Genomic DNA, 19,051 nt, shown 5'->3' on the forward strand with positions numbered 1-19,051 from the left:
CTGTAATCATAATAATATCTCATAACTATAACAATAGGTTAAATGGAAACAATACTGTAATGATAATGATATCTATAATGATTACTATATCATAATTATAACCATAATTACTATAATGCAAATATCACGATAACTATATTGGATTGTCAATGTTCTTATCGTTCATCAGCTGGAAAACCCCCCCAGCTCTGAACCTGATAGTTGTGATGTGGACTTTGCTCTTCTTTTTATCGACTTATCTTAGTTATCATTACAGTTATGGTGTGAATGTGCCTTTACACTCATTTGTATATGAATGTACAAATATCGGCATATACGTGAATGTTGCGTTCCAGAAGCGCATGCGCCGCTCCCAACACGCTCGTAAGGAGACCGAGTTCCTGCGGCTGAAGAGAACCAGACTGGGTCTGGAAGACTTGAGTCGCTGAAGGTGATTGGCGGAGCATTTGGGGAGGTGATTATGATAATGAGCGCTGATGACACACTGATGAATATGTGTGTGTGTGTGTGTGTGTAATAGAGTACATAAATGTGTTTCTGCTGTCTGCAGGTGCGTTTGGTTCAGAAGAAAGACACGGACACGTTTACAGCCATGAAGTCCTTCGCAAAGCCGACATTCTGCAGAAAGAGCAGGTGACGCTTAACGGATCGAATGATCACAGCTTCTCTAGACCACAAAGTAAAATAATGATAGTGCTAATGGAAAGAAATATTAACACACAGAGAAGTATGTTAAATTGAATTTTATTGTTTATTTAATTTTATTTTGTGATTTTTGTGTTGTTTTATTAGGTTGTTTGCTGTTATTTTATTTTTTCAATACTTTTGTTAAAAATATTCTTTTTTTTTCATTTATTTTATGTATTTTTATTTTGTTTAATGTCATTGTGTTATTTTTGTTTTATCTTATTTATTTTATTTTGTAATTTTTTTTTGTTGTATAATTATATTTTGTTTTGTAATAGTTTTTTTATTTTATCTAATTTTCATTTTCATTTGTGTTATCTTTTAATTTATGTTCTATTATTTTATCATTTTATTTGGTTATTTGATGTTATCACATTTAATTTAATTTAATTTAATTTATTATTTATTTAATTTAATTTAATTTAATTTAATTAAATTTAATTTAATTTAAATTATTTTAAAGGTTATTTTATGTCATTTTTGTGGTTTTATCTAATTTTATTTTGTTGTTTTTATATTTTGTTATTTTTATATTTTATAATATGTATTTTACTTTTTGTCATTATGTCTATTTCTGTCATTTTGTATTTTATGTTATTTTATTTTTTAAATGTTTTAATTTGTTTAATTATTTTATGTCATTTTATTGTGTCATTTTTATTTTTTATTAATTAAATTTTTTGTCACACTTTATTTTTAAATGTATTTATGTTTAATTCATATTTTATGTTGTATTTAATTTATTTTATATTTTTATTTTCTGCCTCAGGTGGGTTCATATCCGGGCGGAGCGGGACACATCTTGGTTCAGGCAGACAGTCTGTGGGTGGTGAAAAATGTTCTACAGTTTTCAGGACAAACTGAATCTTTACTTACTCATGGAGTTCCTACCCGGAGGTGAGAGTGTGTGATCAACTTCTTCATTTTGTACTTAAGCAGATTTCAGATGTGTCTTCATGCACACTTTATTTTGTTTTGTTTTGAAAACATTTCTTCAGAAGCAATTCATTAGAAAAGAACTGACTCAACAAGAACAATTTGAGTTTGATTCTTTTCAGTGAATCAGTGAATCAAGAATCCAGATCCCTCCCTGTGCTTCTGATGCTCCAGCACATGAAACATCTCTTGTGTTCTCCAGGAGACATGATGACGCTGCTGATGAAGAAGGACACGCTGACGGAGGAGGAGACGCAGTTCTACGTAGCCGAGACAGTTCTGGCCATCGACTTCATCCATCAGCTGGGCTTCATTCACCGAGACATCAAACCAGACAACCTGCTGCTGGACTCCAAGGTCAAACACCCTGGCAGGAACAGGAAGTGACTCAATAACACACTTCCTGTGCCCTCTTCTGCTTCTTTACAGCACTTCTCTGTCAGCGAGAGCTCAGTTTTGTGTGGTGTTTGTGTTTCAGGGTCCGTCACAGCTGTCTGATTTCGGCTTGTGTACGGGGACTCAAAAAAGGCGCATCGGACCGAGTTTTACCGTAACCTGAAGCACAGCCAATCAAACGACCTCAGTGAGTGAACAAAAGCTTCAGGCTAGTCGGAATTCTGTTTTTCCGTGTCGGACTTCCAAACAGCGCAAACTCCCATCGACTTCCATTCAGGGGGTGAAATTTTCTACACGACAACTCCTTTAGAGGCAAAGCCTATCGATAACATGGCTAAAACATGCTGAGCAGTGTGTTAGCAAACTGTAAATCATGCTAGAAACATGCTAGCAAAGTATTAATTCATGTTAGCCAATGTGTTAAAAAATATCTTAGCAACACGCTAATCATGAAAGCATTGTCTTACAACATCCAAACAACCGGATAATTCATGTGCTAACATGATAACGACATTCTGATCCATGCTAGCCTAGTGTTAAAACATGCTAAACATGTAAGAAACATGTTAGCCATGTGTTAAATCCACCTAGCATACTTTTAAAACATGATAGCAACATGCTAGACATGTTAGCACATGCTAATTTATGCTAGCATAGTGTTAAAGCATGCTAGCAACATGTTAAACATGCTAAAGATATGCTAGCTACATGTTAATTCAAGCATATTGCTAGCAGCATGATATTTCATGCTAGTAACATTAAACATATTAGAAAAACATGTTAGCAACATGTTAATGTGTTAAATATGCTGGCCATGTGTAAAACATTTTAGATACATGCTAGCACATTCTTGTTTGCATAATGTTAAAAACATGTCAGCAAAATGTTAAAACTCGTTAACCGTCATGGGAATTCAAGCTACCATGTGCTTAATCATGTAAGCAACATACTAATTCATGTTAGCATAGTGTTCAAACATGCTAGCACCATGTTAAACATGCCAGAGACATGTTAGCAACATGTTAGTTTATACTAGCATAGTGTTAAAACCTGTTAACATAATGCTAATTCATGGTAGCAACATGTTAAACATGATAGAATTATGTTAGCAACATGCTAGTTCATGTTAACCATGTGGTAAAACATGTTAACAACTTAATTAAAACTAGCAACATGTGTGCCATGTGCTAAACCAGGTTAGAAACATGAAAACATAGTTTGAAAACACGATAGCAACATGTAAAACATGTTATAAACATGCTAGCCACAAACTAATTCTTGTTAGCATATTGTTAAAACATGTTAGTGCCCTGTCAAACATGTTATAGACATGTTAGCAAACATGCCTGTTCATACTAGCATAGTGTTAAAACCTATTAACAACATGCTAACTCATACTAGCAACGTTAAACATGGTAGAAATGTGTTAGCAACATGCTAATTCAAGTTAACCATGTACATGTTGGAAACCTGTTAACAACTTGCTACATGCTATTAATGTGGTAAAATGTTAGAAAACCAGTTAACAACATGCTAACTTATACTAGCAACATGTTAAACATGGTAGAAATATGTTAACAACATGCTAATTCACGTTAGCCCTGTAGTAAAACATGTTGAAAATCTGTTAACAACTTGCTACATGCTATTAATGTGTGTCAACATGCTACATGCTTACCATGTGGAACATTAACTTATACTAGCAACACCTGTCAACAACATGCTAACTTATACTAGCAACATGTTAAACATGGTAGAAATATGTTAACAACATGCTAATTCACGTTAGCCCTGTAGTAAAACCTATACAACATGATAAACATGTTAAAAAACATGTTTTAGCAAACCATTGCTACATGCTAGCCATGTGGTAAAATGTTGAAAACCAGTTAACAACATGCTAGCATAGTGTTAAAACGTGCTATTTCATGCTAACAACATGCTTAAAGTGTGGTAACACAATGTGCTAAATCATGTTAGTTATTGACTTTCTCTGAGTAAAACCTTCAAACTTCAAGTTTAAATGTTCAGACCTGGCTTTGTCAAGCCAACAGAGTTTACTAGTTAATATTCATGTTCATATTTGAGTAATTTGCGCGTGTTTCTCATAGCGTTTCAGCACATGAACTCCAAGAGGAAGGCCGAGACGTGGAAGAGAAACCGGAGGCAGCTGGTCAGTGTTAGCGACGGCTTCATTAGCCCGTTCAACCCAAACAGGAAGTGATGCGTTATGTTGCTCCGCCTCTTTCAGGCCTTCTCCACGGTGGGAACGCCGGATTACATTGCGCCGGAGGTCTTCATGCAGACCGGCTACAACAAGCTCTGCGATTGGTGGAGTCTGGGGGTCATCATGTACGAGATGCTGATTGGTAAGAAGAGAAAAATTTATACTCGTTCAGAATCAGTTAAAAGGGGTCATATGATGCTGCTAAAAAGAACATTTGTTTTGTGTTGGTGTAATGCAATGTGTTTATGCCGTTTAAGTTTTCAAAAAAACCATTATTTTCCACATACTGTACATTATTGTTTCTCCTCTATGCTCTGCCTTTCTGAAACGCATCAATGGGTTTTACAAAGCTCATCGTTCTTAAAAGCGAGGTGTGCTCTGATTGGCCAGCTATCCAGTGTGTTGTGATTGGCCGAATTCCTCAAGCGCGTGACAGAAATGTTACGACCCCCCTCACCATACTGTGATGCGAGTTTCCATCGCTGCTGCTCTTTCAGCAGTTCAGTCTGTGTACTGTTAGGAGTAACTGAATAACTCGGGATACTGGTTTATTTCGCATCAGAGGGAGTGTAAGGCACGTTTATAAAACCGAATAACTTGGATTAGTGTGTACTGGTGATGTGAACCATTTCAAATGATTCAGATAGATTTGGTGAACTTGGTTCGATCGGTTCACTCAGTTCGATTTGGTGAAGAAGATCCGGTTAAATAGAACGATTCGGACAAAACCAATAAACCCCATTCCAAACGAGGCATTTGTTGCATCCAGTGGGGACATAATTACTGATTGTAATGACTTATACTGTGTTTTTACGTGTTGCGTTGCGTATTGCACCACGTAAACATAAAACCATGTCTACATTTGTGATCTGAGAAACAACAAGCGCTACTCTACACTGCTCAAAACTCACGTTTGAATCATCATTGTCAAATTATTTAAATATAAAAAACGTACTTACAGGCTGTGAGTCAGAAGCGCCAGACTGGGTCCTTGAGAAAGTCTGAACTGCCCAACTTTATAGAAACAGCCCGTTGTGCCACAGACGCATTGCAGAGTACTGGTTCAGGAAACACTCCTCCATAAAAATGCGCATCACACATCTGAATATTTGGGTTGAACTGTTCTGGGGCACAGTGTTGAAATACAACTTAACTATTAAAAACAAAGAAAGTAGCTTCGCTTTCACAACGAAACACAGCGACTCCACGACATGGCAGCCTGCACAGCAACAGAGAGAATAAAAGTTACACCTTCTTTCTTTGTGTAAACATCTGGGCGGAGTTATCAAATCTTCCCACACAGTGTCGTAGAGATGTGGGGGCGTGTTAGAACGAGCCGTTTCAGGAGGGTGTTGTTGACTCTTAACTTTGATAAAGAATATCTCTTTGGATCTTAGTCTCTTGCAACTTTTACAGATCTTCTTTATTCACCAAGAGCTTGTAACACTCCAAAGAGAAAGGAACAATTGAAATCGCATCATATGGACCCCTTTAATATATTTGAAAAAAAAAAAAAAGTTTTTCAGTGTTAAAAAACAACTGAAATGATTCCAAACTCTCAATCAGCCAATCAGAAAAGTGTCAGAGACAGGCTTCGTTGTGATTGGCTCTGCAGGTTAGCAGAAGCTAGGTAGACATTTTAAAACTACTTTTCAGATGTAAAAAGTAATTTTTTAGTGTGTGTGTGTGTGTGTGTGTGTGTGTGTGCGTGTTTTCGTGTGTGTGTGTGTTGTGTGTAGGCTACCCTCCGTTCTGCTCCGAGACTCCTCAGAGACGTATAAGAGGTGATGAGCTGGAAGGAGACGCTGGTGTTTCCTCCTGAGGTGCCGATCTCGGGGCGAGCGCGAAACCTCTGATCCTGCGCTCTTCTGCTGCGAGGCTGACCATCGCATCGGAGCCGCCGGGGTCGACCGACATCAAGAGGAACGGCTTCTTCGAGGGCGTCGACTACGATCACATCAGGTCTGAGTGTGGGGCGGACGCTGTGTGTTTTGATCGTAAACGATCTGATCTGACGATGATTCTGCTCCTCGTGTCACAGAGAGAGACCCGCTGCGATCCCCCATCGAGATCAAGAGCATCGACGACAACGTCCAACTTCGACGAGTTCCCCGAGTCCGACATCCTGCAGCCCTCCAGTAAGACTCTTTTAGAAGGTCGACAGTTGAAAAAAAAGAAAAATAATTAATTTATTAAATTACATCAAAGTCCATTTAAGACAAGTGAAGTCGAGTGACACGTCTTAAGTATTCTATAGTCTTTGATTACATCAAGAAGGAAAACATTTAAATTTATTCAAAAATTAAATATTTTCAAAATAAATTACATAAAGAAAAAAAATGATAATTAAATTTAATGTTTCATAATAAATTACAGCAAGAAAAAAATAAATTAATAATTAAATTTAATGTTTCATAATAAATTACATCAAGAAAAAAAATAAATTAATAATTAAATTTAATGTTTCAAAATAAATTACATAAAGAAAAAAAATTATAATAAAATTAATGTTTCATAATAAATTACATCAAGAAAAAAATAAATTAATAATTAAATTTAATGTTTCATAATAAATTACAGCAAGAAAAAAATAAATTAATAATTACATTTAAAGTTTCAAAGTAAATTACATAAAGAAGGACAAATGTTAATGAATTATTAAAGTAAATTAAATTAATGCTTCAAAATAAATTGCATCGAGAAAGAAAATGTTTATTTTTTTCCATTTAAATGTTTATTTAAAAAAAGAGTTTGAGTAAAAACAAATCTGTCATTACAAACAACAAATGGTTTATTATCTTAAGATAATAAAATATTAAATTATATCAAGAAGAAAAAATGTCATTATTAAAGTACACTAATGCTTCATAATAAATTACATTAAAAATGACGAATTAAATAATTAAGTTAAATGAATTCTTCAAACTAAATTACAACAAGAAGGGTAAATGCAATATATTATTTTAAAGTAAATTAATCAATTTATATTAATGTTTAAAAATAAACTACATCAAGGACTAATGTAATAATATTTAAATTTAATTAATTCTTCAAAGTAAATTACACCAGGAAGAAAAAAAAGTTATAAATTATTAAAGTAAAATAATTAAATTAAGTGAATGCTTCAAAATAAATTACACCAAAAAGGAAAAATGTAAATTTTAAATGTTTATGTTTAAAAAAAAAGGAATGAATTGAACTAAAAACATTATATCTTTTAAAAAGTTATTGTTTTATATGTGCATTTTAACAAATCAGTTGTTACTTTGAATCTTTAATAGTATATTAGAGTAACTGACAGGTTATAGTTTTCAGACAGGTTTTATTTCCTGATGTTGTGCACCTGATGAGTTGAGAATCTCATGATGTGACTCTGAACCGAATCGAATCGTGTCTGAACTGTGTTTGGTGTTTTGTGGAGGTCCGGCGGTGGCCAGCAACCATCACCCGGAGTCAGACTTCAAGAACAAGGACTGGGTCTTCATCAACTACACCTACAAGCGCTTCGAGGGCCTGACGGCACGAGGAGCCATCCCCGCCTACATGAAGAACAGCAAGCGATAGAGAAAAACCCTCTCTTACTGCCAAATACACTATCCAGTCTTCCGCAGACACACACTTTGCAGCGTTTTCTCTTTCCACCCCACGCTTGAAGATCATCGGAGCGGAGGTCTCATGCTGGAAATCTTCTGAAAAGCGTTTGTGGAGAAGCTCGAATACCCAAAAGACGCACACTTCTCTATAAATGATAGCTCTTCTCAAGAGCTTTATATGTATAAATATATTGTGCCTTATGTGATTTTTTGGGCTAGAAAGCCTCACTTTTTCCCCTCATGTTTATTTTTGATTATAATGACAAACTATGGGTGCCGCCCCATAGATGCAGTTAGTGTTTGAATGTGTGTGTGCAGCTCTGTGACTGTCAAAGGTACGATCGGAGGGTCGTTCAGTGCTGAAAGTCTGCTTTATTTAGGGTACGATCGAATAAACACCACGGGTTCTGAAGCTTTCAATTCAATCGTAGTTTCACATTAAAGACTCTTTTCTCATTTAGCATGCAGTGCATCATGAATATTTTTGTATTGATATTTAACCGTGAGCTGTTTTTTTAATGTGTTTATATCCTTGTCATCTTCTGTTCATTTCCAGAAGTGCATTTAAAGTTTATAAATATATGCATTAAAAATGTTACATGCTTTTTAATTCATTTACAGAATAAAATGAACAAAGATACAAAAACTAGTGATTAATGTCTGTCACTATACCAGTCAAAAAATAAATAAATATGGAATAATTACAATTTTGAAAAACATTTCTGAAGATCATGTGACACTGAAGACTGGAGTAATGATGCAGAAAATCACAGAAATAAATTACAGTTTAACACATATTAACATAGAAATCAGCTGTTTTAAACTGAAATAATATTTCACAATTTTACCGGTTTTATTATATTAATAAAATATATATAAAAAAAATAAAAAATAAATGCAGCCTTGGTGAGCAGAAGAACAACACACACACACACACACACACACACACACACACACACACACACACACACACACACGCACAAAACATCTAATTATTCCAAACTTTTGCAGATGCTTTAATTCAAAACTACTTACAAATGATAAAAAACACAAGAAAATCCTTAAAAAGAGTTTTAAAAGTGATATTTACACTACACATCATCTTCATACTTCTTGACACTAGAGGGCGCCAACAAACAGAAAATCCTCACTAAAATGAGTTCTAAAGTGATGCATGATATCTTTAATAATCTAAAGCCTTTAAAAATTGATTAAGTTATTGATTAAGCAAATATCGTTTATCTAATGTCTGGTGCAGTGCAGTAATGGCAAAATCTTGCTCAAGGACACAAAGGTGAAAAGATCTCAAGTACTTTTAAAGTTCAAAGGTCATCTATCCATGAGACTGAACCGATATGAGTCAATATGACGTGTGTATATGAATATGAAATAAGTGACTGAATATTAATGAGCGAATAATTATGTCATCATGATTACGAATGAGTTAAATGATTATCCAGTGTTCCAGCTCCATCAGTCATTGGGTGAGACCGGGAGGGGCGGGGCCGTTCAGCCGATCTAACTCGTCAACCTGTGGAGTGGGCGTGGCCCGCTTTTTTTTGTCCTTCTAACCATAACTTAAACCTTTAAAGTGTTGGTTGTTAATCAAAGGAAAATGCTTTTGTTTTAACCATCAGTCAGCAATTATGCTTAACAGTGGAATTTGTGGTGAAAAACTACATTACCCATAATGCAGTGCAGAAAATTCCACCGCTTAGAGAGTTGGGGCCATAGATATACGGGGCAGCAAATTACAAAGCTTTTAAGCTCCGCCCACTCCCATGAACCCTACTCAAATACATTTATGTGTGCATATTTTGCATTAAACCTAAAATATATAGTTTTTCTAGATGTAATCAACAACTTTAAATGAAGTTTCATATTTCTCCGTAATTTTTAATGCGATTATAACGTTTGGACGCTTAATGTGATTGTAGTTCTTTGCCCTCATTAGGTTTGCAGCCTTGTACCTTTGTTTTGTCCAATTTTCAGATATTTTTCTTCTTCCAGTAAAAGTTTGTAATGTTGTTGTTCTCTTCGTAGCTGTTTGGTTTGGTTCATGGCATATAAAGGTTTAACAAGACAAATTAAAAAATGGAAAAAGTGGGCAGGACTAATGCACTCCGTTAGGTTTTGTTGTGCGTTTGAGCGTATCGTATCTCTCAAGGTTCGAGTCTGTGTGTATGTTTACCCTCGACCTTCTTCATCAGGTAGAAATGTAGCACTGCATCAGTGTCTCAGCAATGGATGCTCTGCAGTGAATGGGTGCCGTCAGAATGAGAGTCCAAACAGGTGATAAAAACAACACAATAATCCACAAGTAATCCACAGCACTCCAGTCCATCAGTGAACATCTGGAGAAGACAAAAGATGAAACAAATCCAGCATTAAGACGTTAACTGATGGACTGGAGTGCTGTGGATTACTTGTGGATTATTGTGATGTTTTTAAACTCATAAAACAGTCCTCACAGTGACATCAGTCCTGGCAGTGTGTTAAGTGTGTAATGTGACTCTCCAAACCTCCGACGGTCCGAGCCTGAGGAATGAAACCAGAAGAGTGTTTATAAATCAAGCTGTTTTTATATCTCTGACATCTGAGAAGGCTTGATCTCACCTCTTGAATGAGGAACTCACTCTACTGGACCATACTGTCTGGACGCACTGATGCATGATGGGAAACGGAGTTCACGTCTGCTGGAAGTTGAGAGATATCGTCAGGTCCCTCCCTACATTTTTTAATAATTTAATATCCAGTTGAAAAACGTCCAAAATGTGTTACAAATGCCATTTCAAGTTGGTTTTAAAGCTGCTGCTTTTTACTTTATTTTTCATTAAAAATAAGTCTGAAATCAAAAACTGACCTTTTTTTACTTTCTAAATACACTTTAATCTTCGTCTTCGTCATAATTGCAAAGAAACATATTCTTTCAGCAAATGCAATAACTTCTTAAGGTGTTTTTTTGTTGATTCTTGTTTAAAGTCAACCTGAAATAAAAGTGGACCCTGTTTACTTCTGAAACACACATTTATTTTTTTGTCATAATTTGAACAAAACTAATTATTTTATTTAAAAACTTGTTTAAACAGTTTTTAGTTTTTATTCTGTTTTTTGATTTTATATGTTTTCCCCCTGGAACCTATTTACCTTCTGAAACGAAATCTTTTATTAAATGTAAAAAATTTTTTTTATCTTTATCTTTGTCTTCTTCATAACTGCAAAGAAAAAAGTTATTTCACTATATGCAATAACTTGCAAAAGTGTTATTTTAATGTTGTTTTTTCATTTATTATCAACTTAAAATCGTTTGAAAGGATCCCACATGGTTTCCACACAAGCCACGTGCTTGCTGATTTCAGATCGATTTAAACGAGGTGTAGAAAATAAACATTTAAAAACTGCTTAAGAACTCACCACTCTCCACAACTGGCATGTCTCCCTTTTTTAACACACCTGATTCAGATCATCAGTTCAGTAGGAGAGACTCCATGAACTGAACTGTGTGTGTGTGTGTCAGATAAGAGAGACCCCAGGGGAGGGGCCCCAGGACCAGGATTGAAAACCACTGGTCTAACCTGGTATTGAGGGATTGATATTTTGTGGGAGTGAGGAGCATATGAGGGTGTGGTCTGTAGGTTAATGTGTGTCTTGGTGGTTCTACTGGGAATTGATGAGGTGTTTATGTACTATGTGAGTAAATGAGGGTGTGGTCTGTACGGTTGGGGGTGTGTCTTAAGGTGGGTCTACAGGTATTGGTGAAGTGTTTTATATAAGGTGTGATCAACTTGAGCGCGGCGCTGTGCAGAGTGATCAGTGTTTGGCATCAAAATACTGCAAGAGTGATTCGAAAGCATGCAGATATGTTGAGGTAGTGCATCGAGGTGTGATCCCTAGGTAAGGAGGTGTGTCTTAAGGCGGAGTCTACAGGTATTGGAGAGGGGTTTATAGGTTGCGGAGTGTATGAGGGTGTGGTCTACAGGTTGGGGGTGTGTCTTAAAGAGGAGTTTACAGGTATTGGTACGGCTTTATATGTTGAGGAGTGTATGAGGGTGTGGTCTATAGGTTGGGGTGTGTCTTAAGGTGGAGTTTACAGCGGTATTGGTAAGGCTTTATATGTTGGAGGAGTGTATGAGGTGTAGGTGTGTCTGCGCCGCGGTCTTGTAGTGCTCCTTGGGGTGTGTCTTAAGGTGGAGTTTACAGGTATTGGTAAGGCTTTATATGTTGAGGGAGTGTATGAGGGTGTGGTCTATTAGGTTGGGGTGTCGTCTGGCCTAAAGGCTGAGTCTACAGGTATTGGAGAGGAGTTTATAGGTTGATGAGTGTATGAGGGTGTGGTCTATAGGTTGGGGGTGTGTCTTAAGGGCGGAGTTTACAGGTATTTGGTACGGCTTTATATGTTGAGGAGTGTATGAGGGTGTGGTCTATAGGTTGGGGTGTGTCTTAAGGTGGAGTTTACAGGTATTGGTAAGGCTTTATATGTTGAGGGAGTGTATGAGGGTGTGGTCTGTAGGTTGGGGTGTGTCTTAAGGCTGAGTCTACAGGTATTGGAGAGGGGTTTATATGTTGAGGGAGTGTATGAGGGTGTGGTCTATAGGTTGGGGTGTGTGTCTTAAGGCGGCGGAGTTTACAGGTATTGGTACGGCTTTATATGTTGAGGGAGTGTATGAGGGTGTGGTCTGTAGGTTGGGGTGTGTCTTAAGGCGGAGTTTACAGGTATTGGTAAGGCTTTATATGTTGAGGGAGTGTATGAGGGTGTGGTCTGTAGGTTGGGGTGTGTCTTAAGGTGGAGTTTACAGGTATTGGTACGGCTTTATATGTTGAGGAGTGTATGAGGGTGTGGTCTATAGGTTGGGGGTGTGGTTTTGGGTTGGTGTTTACAGGTATTGGTAAGGCTTTATATGTTGAGGGAGTGTATGAGGGTGTGGTCTATAGGTTGGGGTGTGTCTTAAGGCTGAGTCTACAGGTATTGGAGAGGAGTTTATAGGTTGAGGAGTGTATGAGGGTGTGGTCTATAGGTTGGGGGTGTGTCTTAAGGCGGAGTTTACAGGTATTGGTACGGCTTTATATGTTGAGGAGTGTATGAGGGTGTGGTCTATAGGTTGGGGGTGTGTCTTAAGGTGGAGTCTGTTGTATTTTTTGTGTGAGAGAGACTCACTAGGTTGCTGTTGGTGTTATTTGTATCTTCCTCAGGCATGGGCATAAAAACGGCCAGAGCTACACAGTTTGCAAAGATGGTGAGGAGAATTATGATTTCAAATGGTTTGAGAGATACGTTGAGGAAAAAAATCACCTGCAATAATCAACCAACATAAAATGATTGTTTATTTATGAGTGTAAAACTCTTAAAATTATAGATATATTCCTGCAGTAATGAACAGTGTGTCCGTGTGTTGATGACTACAGTCTCAACATAGCATTCTCTGAGCTGTGAGCTGTCTGTATTTAGTGAGCTGTAGGACAGAACAACTGTTCTCTCAGAATATCAGAGCACTGTGTTGAAACACTGACATTTCCACACCTCTACACACTGGGCCGCATTAATGCACGGGCTTACCTGGGCTTAAGCCCAGGGCCCCGAGCTGGGGGAGGGCCCCGATGATGCCGGAAATATTTGTAATCGGATTTTATAATTCGTTGGCTGTCCCTTTAAAATTACGCTTTATCGCTTTGCTTTGAATGCACGTGCGGGCGTTGCAAGTCCTGCTCGAGAAGTGTCAGTCAAACCCTCTCAATCATCAGTCACAGTGGGCATTAATTTCATTGTCTGAAATCCAATAAAATTCATCATTGTCTGAAAGCATTCAGTTATTGGCCTGTATCGAACTCCCGTGACATACTTTAGGTTGAATTCTTTATAAGATAATTGCCGCCTATTCTAATGATGACAATAACTAGTCTAATAGCTAATCTAAATGTGACAGCAATGTCTCGTAAATATGAAAGTTGGTTCGCCAACAAAGAAAAACAGCACAAGATAAAGTAGAACGTCAGAACAGTTTGTTTAAAAAAATTCCGAAAACTAACATCATTTTTTGTAAAACGCAAGCCCAGGGAAAGATGAAGATGCAGATAATGGTGAACGGGGAAAGGGAATCACTGCCATTTACAGGTGATTTATACTAGCAGGCTGGCAGCAGTAGCTATATATGATAGTCTATCACGATCAAAATTAATTAACTCCTTTTAAACTTAACTTAGTTGAGCTCCCAGTAGTTAGTTAGCCACCATATAATAATTTTTATGTATTGCAATGTTTGATGCGAACGATTCTGCATACATGGTAATTAAATAGGCCTTATCATATTATCATAATGATTTAAATAAAGCACTCTTGTTACTATTAAAGTTGCGGTATGCCTTCAGAAGCAACACTTAATTGCGCTTGATGTGACTCGTAGGTTTTGTTTGTGTCACTTCTTTAAAGCAAGATATTTGGGCACATTTCGTTTTTTACTAAAAAAAAAAAAAATGCATGAATGATGGAAAATCGTATAGGACGTCTCTTGATGTTAAAAACTACTTTTTAATTCGCAATAATAAGTCATGAAAAAAGATCTCTGTACTCGTGTGACTGACACATCCTAGAGCGCGTGTGCAAAAACCCTCGCAGAATCATGCAATACTGAATTAAATTGAGAATGATTCCATGACAAATGCAATTTAACAGTCACTTGTTGCCACCTGGTGAAGGGGTAATCGTGTAATAGATACAAACGGCCTATTACAGTAAAAGGAACCATAACTTTTAACGATTAAGCAGTTCCAAATGGCTGATGAAGGCAGGGCTCAACCCCGGTCGGGCCAGCGCGATTCAAAATTTTTACTTGCCCCAGCAAAATTTTCACTGGCCCCACAACCAAAAAAATAATAAAAATAAAAGACAAGAAAAATGGGCCTATAAAATAAGCATAGATATTGTTTTTCATGTGTCTTTGTTACATTTAACCTCAATAATAGGTTAATGGACAGCCAAGCTACTAGATTAATTTATCTTTTAAATATTGTTAGACAAATAAACAGTAAGTAATAAAATAGTTACAAATAATCAAATTACGAGTAAATAGCACAAATAAATACAACAGAACAAACATTTAAATGAAATACATGGTGCTTTTCAAGTTTTTCATGTAGGTTAAACAAGAGATTTTTCAGGTACAGACGTTGTAATCTAATGTATAACTATAGACTAGATTAAACTTTATTAAAAATGTATCAGTCAAGAGCAGTTACAGATGCATAAAAATGTTTTTAATGTTGTTGAAAATATAAACACGTTAAATACTGTTGGAATTCTTAACAAAAAATGAAGACACTTTAAACCTGAAATTAATCCGCCAGTAGGTGGTCAGCGAATCACTGTTAATGAGCAAATCATTGAGATTCAACCATTCATTCAAGCGGCTGATTCACGTCAGGAAGTGTTGCTTCAGAGACGCAAAACAATTCTGATTCTGTGGACTTTGGAACCCATTTTGTTGGCGAAATACAGCGAAACAGACGATTTGGTGTCTAAAATGTAATCACTTGATATGAAGTTCTTGTTTGATTAAACTGTACGCTGAATAAAATCATCACATTTTGTAATCATGCTAATATTTGGAGAAAAACGGCACTGCTTTGTGTAATATTGGTAACATAGATATTAAATATTAATTATATGAAATATATACAGGGGCATATTTGAATTCTGAGGCATTAAGACTAAATCACGTGCACAGTCTAAACCTATCTAGACTACGTCACGTAGTGCATGCGTGCACAGAATAGGGGTTGTTTTTTTTTTTTTTTTTTGTAAAGGTGAGATGCTACTCGATAATATCAGATCGTTAATCTACAATTACGATATCACAGACCTACATATAACGCACACCCTACAGCACTGGCCCGATCGTCGGGCAAGTGACTGCTCCGTCTACTGTCACGAGCGTCATTCACACTAGCCTCGGGCAATCGGGCAGTACTTATTGTCGAGCCCTAGAAGGGCCCCTCAAGAGGTAAAGCCCAGGGGCCCCTTATAGTCTTAATGCGGCCCTGTCTACACACACACTCAAGAGTGAATGAGCTCATTAACTAGCTAATATCTCATAGTTGCTTTTTTGAACCCTCTGGAGTCGATTAACGCGTATACGCGTTTTGGGGTATTTTCTCCTGATAACCCCGAAAAGAACTTAAATTACACTTTCAGTTTTGATCGTACAGATAAGAGGAATACATCAATCGAATCTGTAAAGGGTCTACTTTTTTTGTAGTATACAGAACATAATAACTAACAAAACTTTGTGGCACTTATAAATAAAGATAACAAACAAGGAGGTGCTGTCTGCAGCCGGTTTGTCTGCGCTGATCTTTCAGTTTACAAATGCGTCATTAAAAATGAAGCTGTAACTCAGTGAATACTTCAACGAAGAGACATGAGAGAGATATCTATAGGAAGCCTGACATGTCTGTACTTTTAAACTTAAACAAGTGCTGCTGAAAAACAAATATTCTGTGATAAAGTAATCCATATGAAAACAACGCGATGTCCGTTTTTTCACGGCTCCCTTCCTTTATTCTAATGTGACCACGGCCCCGGCGCCGAGAGCGCCAAGCCTATTTGAGATTCAAATTTTTCACTGAAGCGCGCGGCTTTTGAATACGCCCACACAACAGAAGACAACGCACAAGACAAGACTGTTCTTCAAGTTTTTTTTTATTTTACTGTTTGGCTTCGCTGATGGCTCGGAGTGAGTAGGAGACATAATTCACCCGCAAAAAGGATGTGAGGTGTTGGAGGATTTTGAGATTTGGATTTCCTCAGAACAAAAGAATTGAAGCACTTATATTTCAGCAGAGATCAGAAACATGAGTAAGTCTCTTATTTATTTATATTACGGTGTACTAGTTTTCACATGGAACGGTGTAAAACATTTAACTAGTTGGACTCTTTTCCGCAAAGACTTTTTCCAAACTATAATTCCTGACGAAATGTATAATCAAGTGAAATTATTATGCAGTAGTGTTCAATAACAATATACACTACTATACCATTCAAAAGATGATGTACATAATAGACAATGTAACAATAAATGTAACTGTAACAATTGTAACAATCATTGCCTGTTCTTGTCATTTATCCCCGCCCCTAAAAACTGAAAAAAAATATTCTCATACCCTTTTCAACAATTAGGATAATACTAATACTAATAATAATGATACTAATATACAATAAATGTTTTTTTTTTTTGTAGAAAGTAAGATTGTTGTAAAAGGAATTTCTGAAGGATTGTGTGACTGGAAGTAATGAGGCAAAAAATTGTCAGTTTGAAAGTCAGCTTTGATTTTTTCCATAATAAACTGTTTTTAACAAACGGCACTCACAAGTGAATCATTAAATTATGTTTGTGGGTAAGTAACTATATTCTAAAATAAACTACAAACCATGAAAATTATATCAAGATTTATGTTGTCCTCACATTCTTTCTTGTAACTCAGTCGCGTCTCAGTGGACACAGCTGACTGAATGGCTCATTATGCAGCCTCATTATGCAGGTCCTTTGTCTTCTCAGGTGTGAATCATGATAGTTTTGACGCCAGCTCGCAATATTGACTTTTTACCAACACAAAGGTGTCTTAGGAACATTTAAATCCATGGTATTGTTTTCTGTAAGTGAGTAAACATCGATGATTTTGTCCACATCATTTAAGAAAAAAAAATTCTATGGCTACAAGTCTCCATTTCTCGAGAAATATCTGGGAACCACTTTTTCTATATGTGTTTTTATTGCATTCTTCAGTGAGTTTAACTTTTTCATTTTTTCACTAACCCCGCTAACATTTTTTTTCACTCAAAAACACAATCATGTACTACATGCTGCTCACATATTATTATAGCCCAGTTTGTGCTGATTACAGGGAGATTAGACTTTAGCCATTTAGATATTTATAAGAAACTGAAAAAAAGCACAAATGTCAGGGCATGACAAAACTTCTCCAGGCCCCAAAAATACCCTTAGACTCCAGAGGGTTAAAAAATGTTGTTCTTTCGAGCTTTACTGCCTAAAGAATCCTGAAAAAATTAAACATATCACAGTTTCCTCAAAACTGTAAGTACATCTGTTTCCAACACTGATAATAAGAAAATGAACCACAAATTTGTTTATCAGCAAATCAAATATTCTATAGATACATTTTATATTTGTTATTGTAATTAAAAAGCATATTTTCTGATTTGTTAAAGGCTACTTCCCACTTACGATGTTGTCGCAGGCCTTGTGGAAAGGGTTCTTCAGCAGGAGGGAAGAGGAGGGATCGTGCGGGCTGGAGATTCTTGAGTTTCTTCTCTCTGCTTTCCGCTTGAGCCTCCTCCTCCATCCATTGATGAAAGGAGCTTCATTGGTACTTCACCGCATACCGCCGTTGATGCAATCAGAAACAATGCAGGAGGCGCAGGAATGCTGGGAATCAGGTACGCGGCGGTCACTAGTTCAGGCTTAATCTGTGGCTGAAAAATGAAACGTGTCACCACCATCCACTCTTTCATCTGTCTCTTTGTCTGTCTGTCCCCTCAATCTAATCTCGCTCACATTGGTTTTTAGTACTGCAGCTGGTCTGACTGAAAAAATAAATATTAGGGACGATGGTTGTCACTTCAGCCCACCCCGTGAAGTGTGTGGTCAGGGAACAACCTGAGCATGACATGAGTCGTTTGGTCACAGAAGAGACCATCGATATAGAGGCAGGAAATTCACAGTGAACACTTTGGAGTGTTTGTCTCATTGGCTTGTTCGGTTTGGGCTTTGTGACATCACCTGAGGTGCCCAAACATATCAACCTCACAGATGACTCATTGTGATTTCTCAATCTGTTTATGAGCAAGAATTATTTTATTAATTATTATTATTATTTAAAAGTGTGTTTGAGTTTATTTGTGTTGTAAAAAATGATCGAGATAAATGTTATGGCAAAATTAATTTTATTTAAAATTTAGGGGATCTCAACTACAAATGATTTAAAAAAAGGGGGTGAAATGATTTGTACAACCAATTTGATTAAACTTAAATATTTAAAGGCCACAACTGTTTATGAACATCACTTAAAAAAACACAGAAACAAGATGACTAACAACTATGTATGTCTGAGTTAAAAACAGCCCCATTCCCAGTATAATTTAAGATTTATTTGAATAAAAACGTTGTAAAAATCACAGTTAAAATGGGCAATTCAAGAGCAG

General features: G+C 36.6%; 1 pseudogene; it reads left to right on the top strand.

Annotated features, from left to right (window-relative positions):
• Positions 1-7,884, top strand: part of LOC109081515 — an 11,613-nt pseudogene extending 3,729 nt beyond the window's left edge.
• The last annotated feature ends 11,167 nt before the right edge of the window (positions 7,885-19,051 follow it).

Source organism: Cyprinus carpio, chromosome A22, assembly GCF_018340385.1.
Source record: "Cyprinus carpio isolate SPL01 chromosome A22, ASM1834038v1, whole genome shotgun sequence".
Lineage (NCBI taxonomy): Eukaryota > Metazoa > Chordata > Actinopteri > Cypriniformes > Cyprinidae > Cyprinus > Cyprinus carpio.